The 24,709-nt window shown below is 49.9% G+C and overlaps 1 protein-coding gene across 2 annotated transcripts in view; it reads right to left on the reverse strand.

Moving 5' to 3' along the window:
* Positions 1–24,709, reverse strand: part of WAPL (WAPL cohesin release factor) — a 1,132,828-nt gene that overhangs the window by 405,072 nt on the left and 703,047 nt on the right. The gene's annotated exons all lie outside the window — the stretch shown is intronic.

The following is a 24,709-nucleotide window of genomic DNA, read 5'->3' on the forward strand; positions in this document are numbered from 1 at the left end:
TGTTGATATAGTACATGCTGGTGGTATTGTCCGTACGCACCAGCACGAACGAATTCGCAATCCTGGGAAGGAAGGCTTGCAGGGACAGAAAAATGGCCCTCAGCTCTAGGCTGTTGATGTGTTTCCGTCGGTACCGACGAGGCCATCGTCCCTGGATCTGAAGGTCCTGAAGGTGACCTCCCCAACCTTCCATGGAAGCGTCCGTAGTCAGGGTGAACTCTGGAATGTCTTGTAGAAAGGTGAGGCCTGGTAACAAATTGGGCGCCTTCGACCACCAAAGAAGGGCTTGCTTCATTTTGGTAGTTACTTTGATGCGGTCGTCGAACGATCCGTCGACTTGCCTCCACTGACGAAGTAACTCCTCCTGTAACGGTCTCATTCTGAGTCTCGCCATAGGGATGAGGCTGATTGCAGAGGAGCACATCCCTAGAAGGGAAGGAAATGTCCTAACTGAAATTGACCTTCTTGCAAATATTTGTTATGCTAGGTTCAACAGTTTGTTCCGCCGCTCCTGAGTCAAGAACGCCTTGCACTGGCATGTGTTCAAGACCGCTCCCAGAAAGGTCAACTCCTGACGAGGTTGAAGCTGAGATTTGTTCGAATTGAGAGTCAGACCCAGATTCGAAAAGAGGGAGAGGGAACTCCTGACCGCTTCCATTGTGGAGTTTCTCGATGGTCCTTTTAACAGCCAGTCGTCGAGGTATGGGAAGACTTTTATTCCCTGGGACCTCAACATTGCTGCCACTGGGGCTAAACACTTGGTGAAGATCCTGGGGGCCGATTTGAGGCCAAATGGAAGTACTTTGAACTGGAAGTGGACGCCAGCCACTTGAAACTTTAGGTATTTGCGGTGTTTTGGGTGAATAGGGATGTGGAAGTAGGCGTCTTGCAGATCCAGAGAAGCCATAAAGTCCCCTTTGTTGAGACAATTCAGAATGTCTGTCAACGTTACCATGCGAAAACTCTGTTTCTTTAGATATTTGTTGAGTTTGCGCAGATCTAGTATTGGACGCCACTCTTCTGAAGTTCTCTACGAGGAAGAAGCGAGAATAAAATCCTTTCCCTTTCTGAGAAGGAGGAACTCGTTCTATCGCATTCTTGTGTAGCATCTTTAAGGCTTCTTTGAAGAGTAAGTGAAGACGAGGGGGACCCCTGGGCGGCGTTATTGGTGGCTTCTGTAAAAACTCCAGAGTGTGTCCGTTCCTGAAAAGATCCAGGACCCACTGATCCGAAGGTATTGTCCGCCATTGTTGGTAAAAGGCGGAAATTTTGGCGCCCACGGGAAGGGGAGGATGAATGGTTGACGTCCGGCAAAGCTCATTGGCGCTTGTTGGAATCACGCCCTTGATTGTTTGAGCGTCGTTTCCCTCCCTGATGAGAGAAAGATCCAGAGGCAGGCAGGCTGTAAGAGCTTCGATAGTACGGTTGTTTGTACTGAGATTGGTATTGGCGATTTTGCTGGTTGGAATAGTTCCCCCTGGAGGAGTAACCATGGCCTCTTGCTCCTCTAAAGGATCCCCTCTTGTATTGTAGGGTACCAAGGGATTTAGCTGTTTCTGTATCTGTCTTTATTGCCAGCAAAGCGTCATCGATGTGTTTACCAAAAAGTGAATCTCCATCATACGCCATGTCCAAGATTTTTGTTTCGACCTCAGGCCTGAAGGTGGTAGCCCGGAGCCAACCTTGACGCCTAAGTACTGCTGCTCCTGCCAATTGTCTGAAGTTGGTGTTAGAAATATCAAGGGCGCAATCAATGATTTCCGAAGCTGCCCTTTCTCCTTCCAGTACGATCCTGCGCACCTCTTGTTGCTGATCCTCAGGGATCAACTCAAGGTATTCAGACAGAACGGACCACATCTGCCTATCGTAACGGGCCAGGATAGCTAACAAATTAGCTGCTTTAATGGAGGCTGCTGCATTTGCAGAGAACTTCTTTCCAATGGCATCCAGTCTCCTGCCTTCCTTGTCAGGTGGTGTGGAAATGGGAACAGAAGGATTCTTGGACTTCTGCTGTGCAGCCTGGGATATGACAGAGTCTGGTCGAGGGTGACCTATTAAACAAGATGGAGTATCCGATGGTGCTAGATACTTCTTCTCTATTCGTGGAAGGACTGCAGGAATGGAAGCAGGCGTTTTCATGATGTTGAGGCCTTCCTTCCATATATATTCAATAATGGGGATAGCCCTGGTAACTCTGCGATATCCCTCTTTAAAGTCATGCAAAAAGCAGTCAGACTGCTCCACTGTGACGGTCAATTCAAATCTATTAGCTGCACGTTGCATAATATTATGAAAACCGCCGATATCCTCAGGTGGAGAATCTGAAGGGCGGGGTGCAGGCGGTGAAGGCATAGGAATGACGTAATCCTCCCATGGATCTATAGGTGTATTATCTGGCAATTCGCCCTCTTCCCTGTCATCATAGTCATCATGAGAAGAAGTATCCGTGTCATTTTGAGGTGCAGGACCAGTATCTTGTCTTGGAGACAATGATGTCCGCGGTGACGGAGGCCTTGGCAAGTTAACTGGGGTAGCCGGCATTACAGGTGCAACCGGAGTTTGAGGAAATCTCTGGCGATAGTCGGCCAACATTGCTTGTAAATCTTGAATTAAAGTAGATGGCAATTGAGTAGTGTTCTCCGATTGTTGAGGTCTGGCATGGGGTGATTGATATGGCGTCGACAAATCCTCATGTTCATAATGACCATAGTCATCATCCTCATCGTCCTCCTGATATTTGATATTTAATTGAGACGGGTGACGAGCAACCCCAAAAGGATCCTCACAGTCATCTGAATTTTCTTCCATATACGTCTCCAAAATATGCGATGGTAAGAACGGAGAAATATGGGAATAATCTCGCGGATACGTTTTCATTTGAAAATGTGTATACTGGACTTTCGTAGGGGTAGAACTGGGCAACAGATGAGCAGATGCCACTGCCGTCGATGACGATGAAGCCATTGTAATCGGATTCTCCGTCGACGGAACCGTCGATGGCTTGTCCGTTGACGGTACTAATGATTTAGCCGTCGACGGGGTCGTCAATGGTGTCTTCGTCAACGAACCCTTCGTCGACGAGGCCGTCGATGATGTCTTCGTCGACGAGGCCGTCGATGGTGTCTTCGTCGACGGGTCCTTAGTCGACAAGGCCGTCGATGGTGTCTTCGTCGACGGGTCCTTAGTCGACAAGGCCGTCGATGGTGTCTTCGTCGACGGGTCCTTCGCCGACGAGGCCGTCGACGGGTCCTTCGTCGACAAGGCCGTCGATGGTGTCTTCGTCGACGGGTCCTTCGCCGACGAGGCCGTCGATGGTATCTTCGTCGACGGGTCCTTCGTCGACGAGGCCGTCGATGGTTTCTTGGTCGACGCGTCCGTCGACGAGAGCGTCGTTGGTGTCTTCGTCGACGAGACCTTCGTCGACAACGATGATGGTTTCGTCGACTGGATTGTCGTTGACGGACCGGAAGTTTTGGTAGACGGGGCCGACGACGACGGGACAGTTGGTAACTTGGTTTTCGTCGTCAAAGACTTCACAGATGATGACAAAATTGTTATAGACATCAGAGGTGAGGTAATAGCTGAAGTGGTGACCGTAGAAGTAGTTGTAGAAGTAGAAGTCAAAGTAGTGGTATGAGCAGACACCAGAGAAACAGTTTTAGCCTGGGCTGTACTCACAGTTGTCGTCCGAGGAGAAGATGCACTCTTTGAGGGTTCTGAGGCTCTCTGAGAGGATTTAAGTTTCTTCTTTGCCTCAGGAGAAGAGCTTTCCCTTGATCTGGCTCTCTTGCTGGAGGTAGAGGCCTTGTCCTCATCATCAGTGGAAGAAGATTTCAACCACAAAAGAACCCTTGCCTCCCTATCCCTGATTGTTTTTGAAGGGAAGGTACGGCAAATTCTACAGTCCTTCACAACATGTGATGGGTGCAGACAATAAATGCAGTCAGAGTGCTGGTCATCCACATGGACCCTCTTCTTAAAGCAGGTTCCACAAGCCTTGAAAAGAGCCTTCTTTTCAGACATTTTTCTGAGGAAAAAAGCCAAAAAACTGAGTAGGCACTCAGGGAGACTCCCTTACTCACGAAGTGCGGTGAAAATCTGAGGAGAACTGCCTGGGCTGGGAAGGTTCTAGAGGGTGAGGACAGCTGATTGGCTGAGGCTACTATTTCAGGTCTTTTTACATAATGGTGTAGATAGGCTGCTAAGTTTTAAGGCCTAGTTAGGCCTTTAGGCTTCTCCAGCCTACTACAAGAAATTTTTAGGCACTGCTATTGTATATATTTTTACCGTGGGACTCCCGCCTCGACGACGGGGAATGATTCAGGCATGTGAATCTATGAAAGATAACCCAATACTGGATAACTAGAGTACATCCTTGACCCTGGTGGACTCCTGAGTCTACCCCAGAACCTCAACTCCCACTACCAAATACTTACCTCAAAACCAATAACACTATTTCCTTCATAGGATAACTGACTGTTTTTCTTGGAAACATTTGTAAGTGTGGAGTTTGATAACGTAAAGAAATTCTTGGTAGACCATATTGCACTAACAAAAAGATTTACCTTACCTGTTTGCAGGAAATGTCCCAGAGGAGTATCCAGGTATACTACTCTGAGTAAGAAAAGTCATCTCAAAAGTAACTTACCTGTAATTTTACTGAAAAGCTTATTCAAGTCTATGTACTGTATTGAATATGCTACTTACCAGTATGCATCTGTTCTTGGCATGTAGGGCTGCTGACATTCATATCTATAGCATAGATCGCCGCCTAGTGTTGGGTCCGGATGATTGCACATTGTTGTCCTGGAAGAGTCTTCGAAGTATCACGAGATAGGTGGCTCCTCCATTGGACTACAGTGCGCATGGGCATCGACTCCATCCCCAGATTGTTTTTAGCCATTGTGGCGAAGATGGAGTGTAACTGTGAGCGATGACCATGCTAAGAGTAAGTGTAAAGTCTGCAGCCGCTACAGGCGCCGGGTGGACGATGTGAATGTCAGCAGCCCTACATGCCAAGAACAGATGCATACTGGTAAGTAGCATATTCAGTTCGAGGCATGTGGGCTGCTGAATTCATATCTATAGCATAGAATATATAGCAGATCCTCCATTAGCGGCGGCCGCCTGTGCCAGCTGCAGACGTTTGAAAAAGTGTCTTTAGAACAGCCTGCCCTACAGCTGCTTGGAGTGCACATCTACACAGTAGTGTTTTGTAAATGTGTGTGGGGTAGACCATGTAGCTGCTCTACAAATGTCTTCTAAAGGGATGTTTCCAAGGAAAGCCATGGAGGCCCCCAACTTGCGGGTGGAGTGGGCTCTTGGGGGGATTGTTATAGTGCGCTTAGCCTTTTGATAGCAAATTTGAATACACTTAACGATCCACCTGGCTATACCTGCCTTGGAAATGGGGTTGCCCTTGTGTTGTGCGGAAAAGGCAACAAAGAGTTGTTTCGTCTTCCTAAAATCTTTGGTCCTATCAATGTAGTACATCAAAGCCCTTTTGACGTCAAGAGTGTGAAGCATTCTTTCTGCCACTGTCTTAGGATTTTGGAAGAACACAGGCAGTTCAATTGTCTGATTGACAAGGAACTGTGAAACCACCTTTGGAAGAAATTTAGGGTTAGTGCGCAGCACCACCCGGTTGGAGTGAATTTGTATTAAAGGCTCCTGTACACTGAGCGCATGGAGTTCACTAACACGTCGCAGTGACGTAATGGCTATCAGGAAAGCCACTTTCCATGTTAAGAACTGAATCTCGCAAGAATGCAGAGGCTCAAAAGGTGGACCCATCATTCGGGTGAGGACCACATTAAGATTCCATTCAGGAGCAGGTGGGGTCCTGGGAGGAATGACTCGTTTGAGCCCCTCTAGAAAAGCTTTAATGGCTGGCACTCTGAAAAGGGAGAGATGCTGCCTGTTTTGGAGATTAGCCGCTATGGCGGATAAATGTATTCGAATGGAAGCATATGCCAGATTGCATTTGTAAAGATGTAACAGATAACAAATGATGTTGTGCATGGACGCGTCAAGCGGGTCAATGTTGTGGTCTACGCAATAAATGACAAACCGCTTCCATTTTGCTGCGTAGCATGCTCTGGTGGTGGGCTTTCTTACCTCCCATATGATATCCATGCAGTCAGGAGGCAAGTTGAGGTAGCCAAACTCTAAGACCTCAGGAGCCAGATCGCCAGGTTGAGCTGTTGCGGATCTGGGTGCTGAATGTCGCCATGGCTCTGCGTCAAAAGTCTGGATGTGAGGTGCAGCCTTTGATGCGGTACCACGGAAAGGTCTAGAAACGTGGTGTACCATGGTTGGCGTGCCCACGTTGGAGCAACTAGGATGAGCGTCATTGAGTGTTGCTTTAGCTTTCATGCCACCAGCGGTATTAGAGGTGCTGGGGGAAAAGCGTACGCAAATTTGCCTGACCAGTTCATCCATATCGCATTGCCCTGCGACTGTGGGTGCGGGAACCTGGCGGCAAAGCTTTGGCATTTGGCGTTTTCCCTTGTGGCGAACAGGTCTATGTCTGGATGACCCCACTGCTGGAAGTACGGGTGGAGTACTGATGGATGTATCTTCCACTCGTGCATTTGGTGGCTGTACCTGCTGAGCAGATCCGCCATCTGATTGTCCTTGCCTGGGAGGTGTTCCGCCATGAGGAAGATGTTCCTCTGAATGGCCCACTTCCACATGCTCTGAACCAGATGAGACAACTGTGTAGAGTGTGTACCTCCCTGCTTCTGAATGTAGTACATGGCTGTCATGTTGTCCGTCCGGATCAACACAACTTTGTTGCACAGATGTACTTTGAATGCCTTCAGTGCCATGAAGATTGCCATCAGCTCTAGGTGGCTGATGTGCATCTTCCTTTGCTGCGTAGTCCATAGTCCCTGCACTGTGTAGTGGAGTACATGAGCTCCCCAACCCTGGAGAGAAGCGTCCGTCGTTAGGATGATCTGTGGAACAGGCTCCTGGAACGGTCGGCCCTTGCCAAGGTTGTGTGGATTCCACCAATGCAGAGAGTTGTATGCACGACCGGTCACCAACACTAGGTCTTTTAACTGTCCGTGAGCCCGATTCCACTGACGTGCCAAGCACTCTTGGAGCGGACGCATATGTAGTCTCGCGTGCGGGACTATGAAGATGCAGGAGGCCATCATGCCTATCCACTACATGAACACTCGTGCTGGAAGCGAGTGTTGCGGTCTGAATTTCTGGATTAGCAATTGAATGCTGTTGATCCTCACAGAATTTGGCTGCGCTGTGGCCGCCAGAGTATCTATCGTCGCGCCCAGATACTGCCGCACATGGGCTGGCTGAAGGTGTGACTTTGGATAATTCAGTGAGAATCCCAGATCGTGAAGAAGGTGAATGGTGTGGGACATGTTGGCAGCACACTGCTGGGCCGTCTTTGCTTGGACAAGCCAGTCGTCTAGATAAGGGTAGACGTGAACGTTTTTTCTCCTGAGGTGCGCAGCCACTGTTGCCAGGCACTTCGTGAACACCCTGGGCGCTGTGGTCACTCCGAAAGGGAGGACTTTGAATTGGTAATGCTGATTCTGAATGGTGAATCTGAGGTATTTTCTGTGTGACGGATATAGTGGAATGTGAAAATATGCATCTTTTAGATCTAATGTTGCGAGGAAGTCCCCCTGATTGAGCAACGGAAGAACCTGCTGCAGCGTGAGCATATGAAAGTGTTCTGAGAGAATGTACTGGTTTAGGGGCCTGAGGTCCAGTATGGGTCGGAGGGACTCGTCCTTTTTTGGGATTAAGAAGTACAGGGAGTACACTCCTGTGCCTCTTTGTTCCACTGGTACGAGCTCGATTGCCCTTTTTTGCAGCATGACGAGTACCTCTTGCTGCAATAAGTGCAAATGCTCTGTGGACATAGGACGGTGTTTGGGGGTATGTTGGGTGGAGTGGATGTTAACTCCAGACAATAACCGTACTGGATATGCTTTCTGACCCACCTGTCCGTGGTGATGGATTTCCAGACTGGCAGGAACTGGTGGAGTCTCCCCCCAACTGGTGTTGTATGGTCGGGGGGCAGTGACAAGGCGTCACTGTTTGTTGGCTGCGGAGGATCGGGAGTTGTTTCCACGACCTCTGCCCTTGGCGCTATTTCCGCGATAGCCACCTCTACTCTGTTTGTTGTATGAGGTTTGTGCACCACTTTTTGTGTACTGTGTTTGCTGGGACATTTGGCCTCTGGAAACACCTCTATTGCCTGAGCGACCAAAAGTACTACCCCTGAACTGCTGGGACTGGAGAGCCCCCATAGACTTTGCAGTCTCTGTGTCTTTTTTGATCTTTTCCAGGGTGGTGTCCACCTCGGGTCCAAATAAGTGATCAGGGTTTACAGGCTGATTTAGGATGGTGGTTTGTATCTCCGGCTTGAACCCGGAGATTGAGCCAGGCCTGACGCCGCAACATTACACTGGTGTTAATGGCCCTGGCCGCGGTGTCCGCTGCGTCCAGTGCACCCTTAATAGAAACATTTGAGATGAGTTTCCCTTCTTGAATGAGCATCTCTGCTGCCTCCTTATATTCATCTGGCAAGTGTTGTAACAGGGTTTCAAGTGTATCATAATGTGCCCTGTCATATCTAGCCAAGAGTGCCTGCGTGTTAGAAATGCGCCAGATATTGGCCGCTTGAGCCGCCACCCTCTTACCTGATGCTTCTAGCACCTTAGACTCCTTGTCAGGGGGAGGAGCATCACCAGTAGTCTGTGAATTTGCCCTCTTCCGGGCATTAGAAACAACTAGAGAGTCCAACGGCAACTGGCCCTTGATGTAGGTAGGGTCGCCAGGTGCCGGCTTGTACTTTTTTTTTTTCAATTCTGGGGTTTATAACCCTGGCACGTGTGGGTTCTTTAAACATGTCTGCAGCATGTTTCAAGACACCCTTCAACATTGGCAGAGTCTTTACGGTCTTTTTAGAGGTGGAAAAGGTGTCAAACAGAAAGTCCACTTCAATAGGGTCAGCATGGAGCTGGACGTCATGATTCTTGGCTGCCCTCTCAATAAGCCCATTAAATGCTGCAGAATCCTCAGTAGGGGAGGTTTTGACAGCATACACATGAGTGTCCGGGCAGTTTGTGGATCCCCTGGGTCCGCAGCATCTGCCCATGTGTCATGCTGATCTTCAAGATCAGTGTCGGCAGGGTAGTTGTATTCCTCATAGTCACCTTCCCCAGCCTCCACATCAGAGTAAGTGGGCGAGATCGGAGCAGTGTCCTGAGCACGTGGATTAATCAGTTCAACAAGAACTGGGGAATCTGTGGAATCCTTTTTCTTCTTTAAAGGAATTGTGTAGGACGCCATAGGCTGTGCTGGTGTGATCTTTCGCTTGTAAATGGAAAGTTTACCGGTGTCGGCGTCGATAAATCGTTCTGACTGCTCCTCCAGTAGGGGTTGTCGATGCTTTGTGCCTACAACTGCAGGGGTAGGCTTCGGCCCCGTGGACACCTTCATGGACACCTCGACGACCTTCTTGGGCGCGAACGCATTCGGCGCCACTTTCGGCGGCAGCGTGAACTGAATCGGCGCCGTCGACTTTTGCGGTTTGGCGGCAGGCTTCGGGGTGGAAGTATCCATCGGATCGACCGCGGAAGCCTGGTCCTTAATGCGCTGCAACGAGTCCGACACCTGCTTTGTGAAGGATGCGGACGGTTTCGTCGACTCAACAGGTGCTTTCGAGCCACCACCATGTGCGGACTCGAGGGTAGCAGTACTTTTGGCCTTGTCGGGCCGACGTGCAGGATCGACAGCTTTTGGAGCTCCGAGTCCTTTCTCTGCCGTCTGCTTCGGCTCGGCGGCCTTGTCAAGCGCTTTTGATGCCCCAGTCTTCCCCAGTCTTCGGCTCGACGCCCTAGAGCGACTTCACCGATTCGACAACCTTCTTTGGCTTCGTCTGCACCGACAGGTCTGAAGACGGGAAGCCGACCAAGGCGACAGGCGCTTTCTGTTTCGACGGCGCCTCTATCACTTTCGGTTTTGTCGTGACCGAAGCTTTCACTTTCGGTTTCGATGTGACCAATGGCGGCTCCGTAGAAGTGTCCGTAGCCGGGCCCGGAGGCGACACCGTAGATTTAGGTGCAAGATCTTGGGTAAGGCCATATGGCGATCCCTCGACCTGAGCCTTAGCTATTGTCCGAACGGGGCATAGCTCTTCGCCTGAGCTATCTTCCGTGGCCCCATAGGCCTCATTGTCGTCGACGTCTTCTGTATCGAGCATTTCGACGTCTGCGTCGTAGTTGGAGTTGATGTCTGCCGCTGGATTTGAAATCGGCTCTTCCTGCTAGTCTGCCTCTTCTACCTCGGTATCGAAAATGTTCACCGGGTCAGGTGCCGTCTGCCGGGCCTCCTGGCGCGCCACGCGCCGAAGTCGAATCGTCTTCTTTGAGCGAAAACGAGAACAAGCCATACAGTTGGCTTCATCGTGATCCGGCGACAGGCACTTGTTGCACACCGGGTGGACGTCGATGTGGGGATACTTCGAGTTGCACACGGGGCACCTTTTGAACGGTCTCCGTTCCATGATGTGTCGTCGAATAAGGCTTGTTGCATTGACTGGGCCTCGAGCACCGAAGAGCCACGCAACTCTTCTGGATGTCCGACTCGGGAACTGAGCCGGAACAGAGCTGGGCACCGAACGCAATACAATACCGACGATATAGGAAAGGCCTTTGGGCCGAAAAGAAAGTTTCTATCACATCCGAACTTGAGTGATCAAATATGCATCCGAACCCAATGGCGGAAAAAAACAATCTGGGGATGGAGTCGATGCCCATGCGCACTGTAGTCCAGGGGAGGAGCCACCTATCTTGTGATACTTCGAAGACTCTTCCAGGACAACAATGTGCAATCATCCGGACCCAACACTAGGCGGCGATCTATGCTACAGATATGAATTCAGCAGCCCACATGCCTCGAACTTACAAAGTATTGCAGTTGTTGGAAACTATACTGTAAGTCAAAACAAAGTGCAAATACAATTTTAAATCAAACTGATAATAAACTGCATTACTACTGTTAGGTTTTTATTGCTTACCTGTCCCAGGCTTGATTGGTTCTAGAAAATAAAATAACTAAAAAAATATTTTCATACACAAACAAATGGTCTGAAGTTCAGTCTAAGTGTGTGAATTCATTTGCTGACTGTGCACAACAAATGCTTAACACTGTCCTCTGATACTGCCTCACTGCTGGACCACACTCACAAATAGAGAGTGAGGTGCTATCTAACTTTACCTCTGCCTACCTTTGGGGTTCCACAGTACTCTGTGCAGACTATACCTCCCTTTGGTATAGTATATACAGAGCCAGCTTCCTACATTATATTTAGAGCTTGAGGAGGTTTGCACCTTATTACTTAGGAAGGTGGAGAAGTACACTACTCTACGAAACCTGAGCTCTATTCATTACAATTTCCATATTCCAAAATTTTACAAGAGCAGATCAGTTGGATGCAGTTTTGAGGTAAACACTCCTTCCATCTGGAAGTCGTTCCCCGATTACATCCGCCACATTCCTGATCGTAAGCTAATTTGCAGAAACCTTACATGGGTTTTTAAAGAGGCGCATTTCATTAAGCATCTTTTCTGCCTTGTTGATTGGGTTTTTTGTTTAAGCGCCAAGAAACCGTTTGGGGATTGTGCACTCTAAGTGAAATTAGCATAATATAAATCAATTCCTAACAGAGAGAGAACTGGTTATTCTACTATACCAGCCATATGACACCAAGCAAAACTCCAGAGATAGAGAAAGTCAGTGAGTGAGTGTGTGAGTGTGTGAGTGTGCGAGTGTGCGAGTGTGTGTGTGAGGGTGCGAGTGTGTGTGTGAGGGTGCGAGTGTGAGGGTGAGTGTGTGATAGATTGTGTGAGACTGTGTGTGTGTGTTTGTGTGAGACAGTGTGTGATTGTGTGTGTTTGTGTGAGTGAGAGTGTGTGAGTGAGAGTGTGTGAGTGAGACAGTGTGTGTGTGAGTGAGAGTGTGTGAGTGAGAGTGTGTGAGTGAGAGTGTGTGTGTGAGTGAGAGTGTGTGAGTGAGAGTGTGTGAGTGAGAGTGTGTGAGTGAGACAGTGTGTGTGTGAGTGAGACAGTGTGTGTGAGTGTGCGTGTGTTTGTGTGAGACAGTGTGTGTGTGTGAGACAGTGTGTGTTTGTGTGAGACAGTGTGTGTGAGACAGTGTGTGTGAGAGTGAGACAGTGTGTGTGAGAGTGAGACAGTGTGTGTGAGAGTGAGACAGTGTGTGTGAGAGTGAGACAGTGTGTGTGAGAGTGAGACAGTGTGTGTGAGAGTGAGACAGTGTGTGTGAGAGTGAGACAGTGTGTGTGTGAGTGAGACTGTGTGTGTGTGAGTGAGACTGTGTGTGTGAGTGAGACAGTGTGTGTGTGAGTGAGACAGTGTGTGTGTGAGTGAGACAGTGTGTGTGTGAGTGAGACAGTGTGTGTGTGAGTGAGACAGTGTGTGTGTGAGTGAGACAGTGTGTGTGTGAGTGAGACAGTGTGTGTGTGAGTGAGACAGTGTGTGTGTGAGTGAGACAGTGTGTGTGTGAGTGAGACAGTGTGTGTGTGAGTGAGACAGTGTGTGTGTGAGTGAGACAGTGTGTGTGTGAGTGAGACAGTGTGTGTGTGAGTGAGACAGTGTGTGTGTGAGTGAGACAGTGTGTGTGTGAGTGAGACAGTGTGTGTGTGAGTGAGACAGTGTGTGTGTGTGTGAGACAGTGTGTGTGTGTGTGTGTGAGACAGTGTGTGTGTGAGTGAGACAGTGTGTGTGTGAGTGAGACAGTGTGTGTGTGTGTGAGACAGTGTGTGTGTGAGTGAGACAGTGTGTGTGAGTGAGACAGTGTGTGTGTGAGTGAGACAGTGTGTGTGTGAGTGAGACAGTGTGTGTGTGAGTGAGACAGTGTGTGTGTGAGTGAGACAGTGTGTGTGTGAGTGAGACAGTGTGTGTGTGAGTGAGACAGTGTGTGTGTGAGTGAGACAGTGTGTGTGTGAGTGAGACAGTGTGTGTGTGAGTGAGACAGTGTGTGTGTGAGTGAGACAGTGTGTGTGTGAGTGAGAGTGTGTGTGAGTGTGTGTGTTTGTGTGAGAGTGTGTGTGAGTGAGTGTGTGAGTGAGACTGTGTGTGAGTGAGACTGTGTGTGAGTGAGACTGTGTGTGAGTGAGACTGTGTGTGAGTGAGACTGTGTGTGAGTGAGACTGTGTGTGAGTGAGACTGTGTGTGAGAGTGAGACTGTGTGTGAGTGAGACTGTGTGTGAGTGAGACTGTGTGTGAGTGAGACTGTGTGTGAGTGAGACTGTGTGTGAGTGAGACTGTGTGAGAGTGAGACTGTGTGAGAGTGAGACTGTGTGTGAGAGTGAGACTGTGTGTGAGAGTGAGACTGTGTGTGAGAGTGAGACTGTGTGTGAGAGTGAGACTGTGTGTGAGAGTGAGACTGTGTGAGAGTGAGACTGTGTGTGAGTGAGACTGTGAGTGAGACAGTGTGTGAGTGAGAGTGTGTGAGTGAGTGAGACAGTGTGTGAGTGAGTGAGACAGTGTGTGAGTCAGTGAGACAGTGTGTGAGTCAGTGTGTGAGACAGTATGTGTGTGAGACAGTGTGTGTGTGTGTGAGACAGTGTGTGTGTGAGTGAGTGTGTGTGAGTGAGACAGTGTGTGTGAGAGTGAGACAGTGTGTGTGTGAGTGAGACAGTGTGTGAGAGAGTGAGACAGTGTGTGTGAGAGTGAGACAGTGTGTGTGTGAGTGAGACTGTGTGTGTGAGTGAGACTGTGTGTGTGTGTGTGAGAGACTGTGTGTGTGTGTGTGAGAGACAGTGTGTGTGTGTGTGAGAGACAGTGTGTGTGTGTGTGTGAGAGACAGTGTGTGTGTGAGAGACAGTGTGTGTGTGAGAGACAGTGTGTGTGTGAGAGACAGTGTGTGTGTGAGACAGTGTGTGTGTGAGACAGTGTGTGTGTGAGACAGTGTGTGTGTGTGTGAGACAGTGTGTGTGTGAGACAGTGTGTGTGTGAGACAGTGTGTGTGTGAGACAGTGTGTGTGTGAGACAGTGTGTGTGTGAGACAGTGTGTGTGTGAGACAGTGTGTGTGAGACAGTGTGTGTGTGTGTGAGACAGTGTGTGTGTGAGGCAGTGTGTGTGTGAGGCAGTGTGTGTTTGAGGCAGTGGCTCTATATATACTGGATCAGAATAAGGTACAGTGTGTATAGAGACCACAAACCCCAGAGGTATAACAGAGGTTAAAGCCAGGTGTGACCTTACTCTCTAAAGTGGTAGCTTGGTCGAGCTGTAAGGCAGTACCAGAGGACAGTGTAAAGCATTTGTTGTACACACTCAGTCGTTAAAAGGTTTCACACACTCAAAGACTGAACTCCAGGCCAATTGTTTTTATATCAAAAGATAGTTGTTTTATTTCTAGAACCAACAGGTATCAAAATATACACTGTTCTCAATATGAGAGGTCTCAGATGAGTACTTTGCAAAAAGGCAATAAACTTTGTCAACACAATAGGTATAGGGGTTGCAGTAGGCAACACAATTCTACACACATTAGCATTGAGCTCAATGGGTTTTCATCATATAAGTACAGTTAATTACGTTGTACATTACTTTGGTAGTTCCAGGACTGGATCTTGGATTCAGTCCTGGGGTCTAAGCTGAATACAATTTGGTATAAACAGTTATTGTAGTGATTTTTCAGGAATATAAAGCAGTTTTAAAAGTTCACACTTGGAAACTTTTCAATGAAAATCTGGCAATGTTATCTAATGGGAGAAAATTCAGGTTGCAGGTAAAGTACGATCTCGTTACTTTTGTAATTCCGTACTGGGCTACTAGGTCCAGCACTGAGGCCTCAACTTAATACAGGTAGGTAATTGCGTTTCAGTATTTCATATGATTTTTAGACACTTAGAAGAAATTTCATAGAAAAGCAGACAATGGATTCCTATGGAGAAAATACAAGTTACTAGTAAACCCGGTAAGGATTACTTTTGCGGTTCAGTACCTCGGGATTCAGAATTCGGGTGATTTTATATGAATATTTTAAGTTTCCAAAACTTCGCACTTAGAAGATTTTTCGAGTCAAGCCAGACAATGTTATCCAATGGCAGGAAAGTGAGTTACCGAATTTTCAGGTGAGTACTTGACTGGTGAAGTTAAGGTTCTGGGCGTAGACTCAGGGGTCCCCCAGGGTCAGGTAGGCATAGTTGGTTCACCCTCAGTGGCACAGGGGCAGGCGGGTGCAGAGGAAGTTAGGCCCAATGTTATCCAATGAAGGGCAGAGGGCCTCCGGTTGGTGGCTGCTGGCTAGCAGGCCACGCAGGTGTGGGAGCTGGGCTCCTGGTCACTTGCTCAGGGCAAAGGGGGAAGTAGGATAGGACAAAGGTGGCACGGCCAGCAGCACTCGGGCGGCTGGGTGCAGGGTGCTTTTGAGCCGTCGGGCGCTCAATGTTATTCAATGGGAAAGGTAAAAGATGAACAAAGGCTGCAGGCTCGGGGACGGAGACTCTTAAGGGGCGACCATCACTTCGAGAGGTAAGTTGGGTTCTTGGAGCACAGGTAGGTACCCCAAAGGAAGGTGCAGGGGGTTGCAGCGCTCCGGGGTGTCTTTGGGGGTCGGAAAAGCTTACCCTCAGCTGGGCGCGGTTGAGGGGGCCCTGGTTCTGAGTCTGCAGGCGTAGTCTCGTTCGTCGAGGAGAGTCTTTGGGCACTGGACTTTGGGTCCCAGTCGCCGGGGGGACGTCCTCATGGTCTTGGATCACTCCGGCACGGGCCGGGCGCAGAGTGGGCTGGTCCGGAGCCTCTTGGCTGGCACCAGGGGGGATTGTTGTAGCAGAGCCTCTGCTGATGGGAGGCCCAATCTTCGAGAGGGTCAAAGCAGGAAGTTCCTCTGGGTGTCCCATGGTTGCTGTCCGCAGGAGACACTGGCATTAGGCAGGAGCAGGTTGCAGGATCGACAGGCCGGTAGGGCTGGGGCCAAGTCAGTTGGGGTTGTCCTGTTAGCAGCTGCACGGCGGGTGGTCTTCTTTATTTTCTTTCCTATTTTCTTATCGGGATCTGAGGAAGGAAGGTTCAGGGAGCCCCTAAATACTGAATTTAGGGGGCGTTACAGGTAGGGCAAGGGCAGGGACCAATGGGTCCCTGTCCTGGGGTGGGCACACCCCCTAGCCTGCTCCTCTCCTGTGGGAGGGGGCAGGAGCCTAGCTGTAATTGGGCAGGGCTCCCCATCTTCAAGAAGGCCGGAGCCCGGTGTCGTGCGTCACCTCGTCTCCCCCACCTGAGGGGTGGGGTTGGCACAGGCTGGCACCCCCCCTCCAGACGTTGTTTTTTCCGCCAGTCTTCCTGCCAGAGTGGGGGTCAGGACTGGTGGGGGTCAGTTGCTGGGTACAGCAAATGGTCTGGAGAAGATCACAGAGGCGGCAGGCCTTTGAAGATTCCCCCTGCCCATCCTGGGGGAGGAGACCTAGCAACTCGCCCAGGATGTGCATTGTTGCAGGCCCAGGAGAGCGGGGGGCTCTCCACCCAGGGGTCGAGCAACATGTCTCCTGTGTGCCAGCCTCTCAGTTCAGACGTGGATTGTAATTAGGTTTCAGCAGGCATCTCTAAGATGCCCTCTGTGGTGCATTTTTCATTAAATCCCACACTGGCATCAGTGTGGATTTAATGTGCTGAGAAGTTTGATACCAAACTGGTCAGTCTTCAGTGTAGCCATTATGGTGCTGTGGAGTTTGTAATGTCGACCTCCCAGCACCATATACTCTTAAGGGCACCACTGCACTTACAGTGCCCAGGAATGGCCCTGGGTACTGTAGGGGCACAGGGCTCATGCACCTGTGCCCACACCACTGGCATAGGGCACCCAGCTAGAGGGGTGACTGAAGTATGCTAGGGCAGTGGGTTCTGTGGGCATGGCACACAGGGATGTGTGTCATGTAGACTCCTGGTTTAGTTATCTACTTGGGCACTCAGCCTGCAAAGGCAGTGTGTGGGTGCCAGGGTACAGGGCCCCTAATGGTGGCACAATAAGTGCTGCAGTCCTTAGGGGTCTTCTCTGGTCACAATGCCCTGGGTACCATTTACTAGGGGCTGACAGGTGGCCAGAGATGCCAGTTGGGATTTAGTGTCAACACAGTTTTAGGAAAGGAACACTGGCCCTGGGTACCTGGTTGGCAGGAGCCCAGGGCACACTCAGTCAAAGCACATCAGCAGTTCAGAAAAAAAGTGGGGGCATACTAATGCAAGAAAGATGGCACTTTCTCACACAACAACCCCCAGCCACCACACCCCCAAAACCAAAGGTGATGAGACTAGGGCAAGGGAGTCTTCATTGTCTAAGTGGAAGAACCTGGAAAGTCCATCTGCATTGGCATGGGCAGTCCCTGGTCAGTGTTCCACTTCATAGTCCATACCCTGTAGGGAGATGGACCATCTCAATAGTTTTGGATTTTCCCCTTTCATCTGCATTAGCTGAGAGGTCTGTGGTCAGTTTGAACCAGGAAGTGAGTTCCAAACAAGTAGGGCCTCAACTTCTTCAGAGACCAAACCACAGCAAAGGCCTCCCTCTCAATGGCACTCCAACGCTGCTCTCTGGGGAGTAGCCTCCTGCTTATAAAAGCAACAGGTTGGTCTTGGCCTTTGTAGGAAATGGAATCCCCGGCCGACCAGAGCTTGCGCCAGAGTCAGTCAGAGACCACCACTCCCCCGTCAGGGCCAGGGGGTCACCCACCAAGACAACCCCTACACGCCCCCTAGGTAACGTGGCGCGAGCAGCCAGGCCTATCTCGGAGGTCATGTGTAAAGCATTTGCGCACGCACCCCCAGCAACAACCTCCCGGGCCCCCCCACAAAAGGAACTCCACACCAGGTATATAGGAAAATAGCTTTTGTATTAAAAAGGACACATAGGAACACATACCTTACAGGGTGCCAGAGGCACGGGCAGGATTTACAAGGGACAATATACAGGACAGGGCCATGGGACCACTGCCAGGGATATGCACATGATGGAGTCGGCATTTAGAACATATAACAACTGGGAGTTTCCTCGAACTAGGACTAGAACACAATCACCAGGAGCTTAGCATTAGAATACGTCACGCCCCGGGGTTTCACAGGACTAGCACTAGAACTCACTCTAACCAGTATCAACACACATGAGGCAAGGTTATACAGGAGGGAAGGAATGGCACGGTACATAACCCCACAGACGTACCTGTAGGAAGGAAACACAGAATAACTCTCAAGGAGCCCAGTTACATTTAGCTAGTACTTTCAACAGGCCAGCGGGCCTTCCGGGGCTAGGACGCCCAGAGTCTCAATGTTCGGGACAGGCTGTAAGCAGCCCAGCGCACACCTACACGTAGCAGCTGCCCACGAAGTGCTGGGCCGCTGTAGATCAAGGATGGGGCCATTGTGGGAGCCTCGCAGGCTCTGAAGAGAAAGGGCGCCAAACGGTGGAGCCTCTCGGGCTCGAGGACACGTGGGAGCCTCACCGGCTCGGAGGGGCCAGGGACATGTGATGGAGCCTCTCGGGGCTCATGGGGCCAAGATGCAGGCGGAGCCTCTCGGGGCTCAGGGGGCAAGATGCAGGCGGAGCCTCTCGGGCTCATGGGGCAAGATGCAGGCGGAGCCTCTCGGGGCTCATGGGGCAAGATGCAGGCGGAGCCTCTCGGGGCTCCTGGGGCAAGATGCAGGCGGAGCCTCTCGGGGCTCAGGGGCCATGATGCAGGCGGAGCCTCTCGGGGCTCAGGGGGGCACGAGGCAGGCGGAGCCTCTCGGGGCTCATGGAGGTAGGGCATCGTTGGAGTCCTTCCCGGACTCTTGGAGAAAAGGGGAGGGGGCCCTTGAGGGCCTCGCAGGCACCCGGCACTCAGCCGGGCCGAGGAGAGACCCGGAGCCCGCCCGCACTCACCTCGTGCCATAGGCGGCGGCTCCTCGTGGCGTCCGCTCCCTCCGGCGGCTACTCGGCGTGGGGCCCTCTCCTCGGGGGGGGGGGGGGGCTCGCCGTAGGACAACGCTCCCATCTCGGCCGACCGGCGGCCGAGCTCCCCTGACCTCCGAGGGTGCGTGGGGAAGCCCAGCGAGTCGGCCCAATCCCTGCGCGGCCCAGCGGTGACGTCATCGGGGTCCCGGCGGCCCGGACCAATGAGCGCTCGGCAATGCTCGCTCCGGGGCCGCCAATGGCAGCGCGGCCCTGGGAAGGAAGGCGGGTGCAGCGCCTCACCCGCGAACTCCGGGCTGCGGCGGTGACGATCTTAGACAATACCGGGTGGGCACCGGTTAGTTGAAACAGGGGTCCATAAGTCGAGGTGGCACTCGATGGGACAGGGCAGAATCCCTGGGCACGATCTGCACCGGTCAGGAGGGGTTCACGATCAGCAGACAGCGGGGAGGACAGCTGCGAACGGGGACATAAAGCGCTTCCCAAGCGCTAGGCAGAAAGTAGCAGGAAAGACAGCGCTTCCAGGCGCTAGGGTATCAGAACGCCGCAGGGTCTTGGTAGGGTCCAGGACAGCAGTAGTTCAGGAGCAGGGCAGGGCCCAGGGAGGAAAGCCTTTCCCCTGAGCCCACGCAGCAGCACGCCCCTGGCAGGAGTCAGTCAGGACCAGCAGGCAAGAGAGAGAGAGAAGAGGGCACCCCCTCCTTTTATACATGAGACCCCTTTGTCTCCGAAAGGGGCAGGCAGGGTGAGAACCAGCTAGAACTGGTTATCAGGAATTTCTTGTTACTGGCCAGGTTAGGACACCAGGCGCACCCCAGGTGGGTGGCGCCAGCATTGTGGGAGGACAGCCCAGACCCAGACAGGATACAGGCACAGCCCCTCCCTCACTTCAGCCAATCACGCGCCAGCATACTTACTGCACACACACACACCGATGTCTAGAAGTGGCACTTCTCTTCAAGCCACACACAAGCAGCATACATCATCTTGAAGCATTCAATCACACGAATCCATACATACCAGACTCGGGCCTGTACCCCCCACGCACCCGGAACTATCGGGGACACACACATGCCCCATGCATTCCTATGGGAGGGCAGGCTTCTCTCATGTACACGCACTCAGAGCGGGAATCACCATTCCCAGGTCACATATAACAAGCCAAACTTCAGGGGTGGACCTGCCAGAAGGGCCCGGTCCAACAGCCTTCCTCATTGATCAGGGAGAGGACAGCTCCTATTCCCAACTCTGAGGCATCAGTCTGCACTATGAACTGCTTGGAGTAGTGTGGTGCTTTTAGAATAGGTGCTGAGCACATTGCTTCTTTCAGGGTGTCAAAAGCCTTTTGGCAGCTAACCGTCCTGTTTACTTTCTTGGGCATTTTATTGGATGCGAGTTCTGTGAGGGGGTGTGTGTAAGAGTGTGTGACAGTGTGTTTGTGAGTGTATATGTTTTAATGCGCATGAGTGTGAGGGTGTGTGTGCGTGTGAGGGTGTGTGTGCATGTGAGGGTGTGTGTGCATGTGAGGGTGTGTGTGTGTGTGTGTGTGTGTGTGTAAGAGTGTTTGTGTGAGAATATATATGTGTGTGTGTGTGTGAAAAAAATTGCAATATCTAATTCTATCCATGTTGAAACCTACATCAACAATACACATTAGAACCAACATCTGGCACTGTCATGGGCTCTGCACAGGGCCAAGTCACACTGACAAAGCATTTGGCACTCTCAACATCACATTCATATTAAATATATTCAGTGCTTGTCCAACGATAAATTATATCCAGAATTCAAATGACAACACATTTGAAGGTAGGGCTATGGTCCTAAGAGGTTGTGCCAGCTCGCCAACTTCCCTTTTTTGGTCAGGTCCATTAGTCTATTATCTGAGGTCATACTGATGTTTTCTTGAGATTGAAAAAAGTGAAGTGTGACCAGGGTCTCTCCTGAGGCTCTGCTCAGTCAGACTCCCAAGAATTAGGTTAAGCCATGAAAGGAAGGCCATCTGAGAGGTGAAAAGAGACTGGAGTCATTGGAGGTGGCCAACACTGGCCCACAACACTAAGCAAAGTGTGGCATATCTGACATGCCTGGCGGTTAGACAGCGGGGAGTGTAGGAAGCTGGCTTCTTATGCAGTGTACCAAAATTAGGTACCCTATGTAGAAAGTCCAGACCACCCTTATTGGCTTACAGGGCTTAAATTGATAATCCCGAATGCTCTCTTTGTGGTAGTGTGAGCGAACAGTGTAGGCTAATCAGAGGGTAGTGTTAAGCATTTGTTGTACACACCAAGTTAATAAATGAGACACTCCAGAAGAAACTAGAGACCAATTTTGAAAATTTTGAAAAATAGATTATATAACTTTAGACAACAAGATCGAAATCAGGTAAGCACTTTAGACGTTATCAATTTTTACAGTAAAACCAGAAGAAGATCTGAGGCATGAGCATTCGGTAACAATGTATCTTTAACAGACATAGGTTAGTTGTAGATTTCTTACCTTAGAATTACCCCCAGGCATCACACTCTATCTGTCCCATTTTTCTTAGCCGTATTCCTGCACGTGGGTAGCTGGCGTTGGTAGACTCTGCGTCTCTCGTCATGGCTGCCGGGATGACATCACAGTGCCTACTTAGATGCAGCCCCTGCACACTGACGTCAGTTCTGACACGACTTTCCCTGCCAGAAGCGCTGAGCCATGAAAGACATCTATCAATGGTGCACCACAACTAGGGCCCTGTAAGGGAATCCCGAACCCTAGAAGTCAGTTTGCAGAGCGGGGAGGATGGGTGGGGCAGTAAGGAATCTTCAACTAACCTATGTCTCTTACAGATACATCATTAACGAAGGTAAGTAACTTGTTCATCTTACAGTTAGTTGTAGATTCCTTACCTTAGAATAGATACCCCAGCAACAATCAAAGGCTTCCGGAAAGGAGGGAGGGTGAATGTGAATCTATAGCAATATATGCGCAAACAGACGCCTACAGCTTAAGTAGCATTTCATTTTTTGGCATATGTAGCTGTAGATACACATGGTGTGCACAGACTGAAAGGCAGGTCTTACCTAAGCAGTGTCTAGCAGGAGGTTGTTGCAGGACTGAACACGTGAATGTAAAACAGCTTAGCCAACATTCACTTGTTGGCATGCTAAAACATCCACAAAGTAGTTATTAGTGAATGTGTGTGGAGCAGACCAAATAGCTGCTTTACATAAGTCAGTTAGGGGAATATTACCAAGAAAAGTCATGGAGCCCCCCTTTCTGCGGTTATAGTGGAACCTTAATGGGGCAGGCAATTAACTCTTGGCTTTGGCTTGCACGTGACTATTTATGCTTTGGAGAGAGCATCACCTTCGTGTAGTTTAGTGAGAGATACAACACAAGGGCTTTTTTGACAACTGGTGTGTGAAGAGCACCCTGCTAAGGAACCTGGGTGTGGGAAGACCATCAGCAATTCAAACGTTTGAAAAAGGTGGAAGGAGTACCAACTTGGGTAGAAACTTTGGGTTAGCCTTAAAAATTACTATCATTGTGTATCTGGAAAAATTATTCCTGAAAGGTCAGAGCTTGAAGCTTCCTCATGCTCCTGAGGGAAGGTTCCAAGCAGGGGCCTCCGTGGAATAATTTATTTTAGTCTCCATAAAAGCTTTGATGGCAGGCCTGACATTTGCAGACAAAGCAAATAAACTATGACTTGAACTGCTGGTTTCAATGGGTTAATTTGTTTGGGAAGGCAGTAATGGACAGACTGTTTCCATCTGGCCACATAGCAGGCATGTGTTGTGGGTCTGTAGGGGCACCTAAGGATTGCCATACATTCAGAAGGCAGACTGAAGTAGCCAAACCCAGACTTCAGAGACCAAACTAAGATTGAGCTGCCTGTGGTTGGGACACCTGTTGGTGCCCTGGGTTCTGGGTTAGGACTTGCCAGTTGGGAGCTTCTTGTGGGGATCTAGGGACACGTCAAGAAGGGTGGTAAAACAGGGTTGACTGTGCAAAGAGGGATTCAAATGAGAGAGGAACATTTGCTGAAGCTTCCAGACCATGTATGGAAGGAGTGGAAGAGGAGGGAAAGCGTAGGCAAATATCCCTCATCATCCGTAGTACATTGCCCATAGATTGTGGGTTTGGGAACCTGGATAAAAAGTTTGGGCAGTTGTCTTTCTGTTTTGAGGTCTAGGTCGGGGAATTCCAAACGATGAAAATACAGGAGTAGGAACTGTGAGTAGAGCTCACACTCGTAGACTTGTTGGACAAGTTACTTACCTTCTGTAACATTTTATCTGGTAGAGACATGATCTAGCCGCAGATTCCTTAACGTTGAACTTCCAGGCGTGAGGCTGGATCTGGAAGATTACCCTTGTGTGCTGATGGGCCGCACTGATCGACTCCAGGTGAAGTCGTAGGCGTCTAGTTCATCATAATCATGATGTCCGTGTCATCTATATAGGCGCCACCTTGCGTGCTAAAGTCAGTACCTTTCACAACTGTCAAAGCCAGAAATGCAAACTGTAGTGTGTTAAACAACTAGGGCCCTGAAGGGAAACCACCATGACACTAAAACTAATCCACAGTGCAGGAAAGAAGGATTTATCGGGAAGAAATCTACGGCTAGATCATGTCTCTACGTGATAAGGCGTTACCAAAGGGAAGTAATTTGTCCATCTCGTAGACATATCTAGTTGCAGATTCCTTACAGTTGAACAGATACCCAAACAATACAATCCCATGAGGAGGGACTGCGGAAAAGCTTTAGACCTAGAAGTCTGGCAGAACAGAACGGCCAAAAAGGCCCTTTACAGACCTGGTTATCCAGGCAATAATGCTTGGCGAACGTGTGCAGAGATGCACATGGCTGCTTGGAAAATGTCATGAATCGAGCCACCATGCTGAAGAGCTCTGGTGGCTGCCTTTGCTCTGGTGGATTGAGCTCTAAGACCTTCAGGAGGCTGTTTTGTCGCAAAGGCATAACATTTTAATGCAGAGGATGACCAAACGTCATATGGACCCCTTCAGAACAGACGTCCCTTCTTTGCTCCAACATACCCCACGAAAAGCTGATAAATGTCAGCAGCCCTACATGCCAAGAACAGATGCATACTGGTAAGTAGCATATTCCGTTCGAGGCATGTGGGCTGCTGAATTTATATCTATGCATAGAATAAATAGTAGTACCCTCCTTAGCGGCGGTTGCCCGTGCCAGCTGCAGCAGTCTGAATAAGAGTTCGGAGAACAGCCTGAACTACAGCAGCTTGCTGTTTTGAGTGTACATCCACGCAGTAGTGTTTGGTGAATGTGTGTATGGTGGTCCATGTGGCTGCTCTACATATATCCTCTAGAGGAATGTTAACTAGGAAAGCCATGAATGCCCCTAACTTGCGTGTGGAATGCGCTCTTGGGGGAACTGTTAATGTGCGTTTTGTCTTTTGATAACAGATCTGTATGAACTTAACAATCCATCTGGCTATACCCGATTTTGAAATTGGGTTGCCCTTGTGTTGTGGAGAGAAGGCAACAAACAGTTGTTTAGTTTTCCTGAAATCTTTAGTCCTGTCTATGTAGTACAGGAGAGCCCTTTTAACATCTAGTTTGTGTAGTGCTCTGTCTGCCACAGAATCAGGATTTGGGAAGAATACTGGTAGTTCAATAGTTTGGTTAATGTGGAACTGTGACACCACCTTGGGCATAAATTTAGGGTTGGTACGCAGCACTACCCTATTTGCATGAATTTGGATGAAAGGTTCCTGAATAGTGAGGGCTTGT

The sequence above is a fragment of the Lissotriton helveticus genome, chromosome 5_1 (genome assembly GCF_964261635.1).
Source record: "Lissotriton helveticus chromosome 5_1, aLisHel1.1, whole genome shotgun sequence".
Classification (NCBI taxonomy): domain Eukaryota; kingdom Metazoa; phylum Chordata; class Amphibia; order Caudata; family Salamandridae; genus Lissotriton; species Lissotriton helveticus.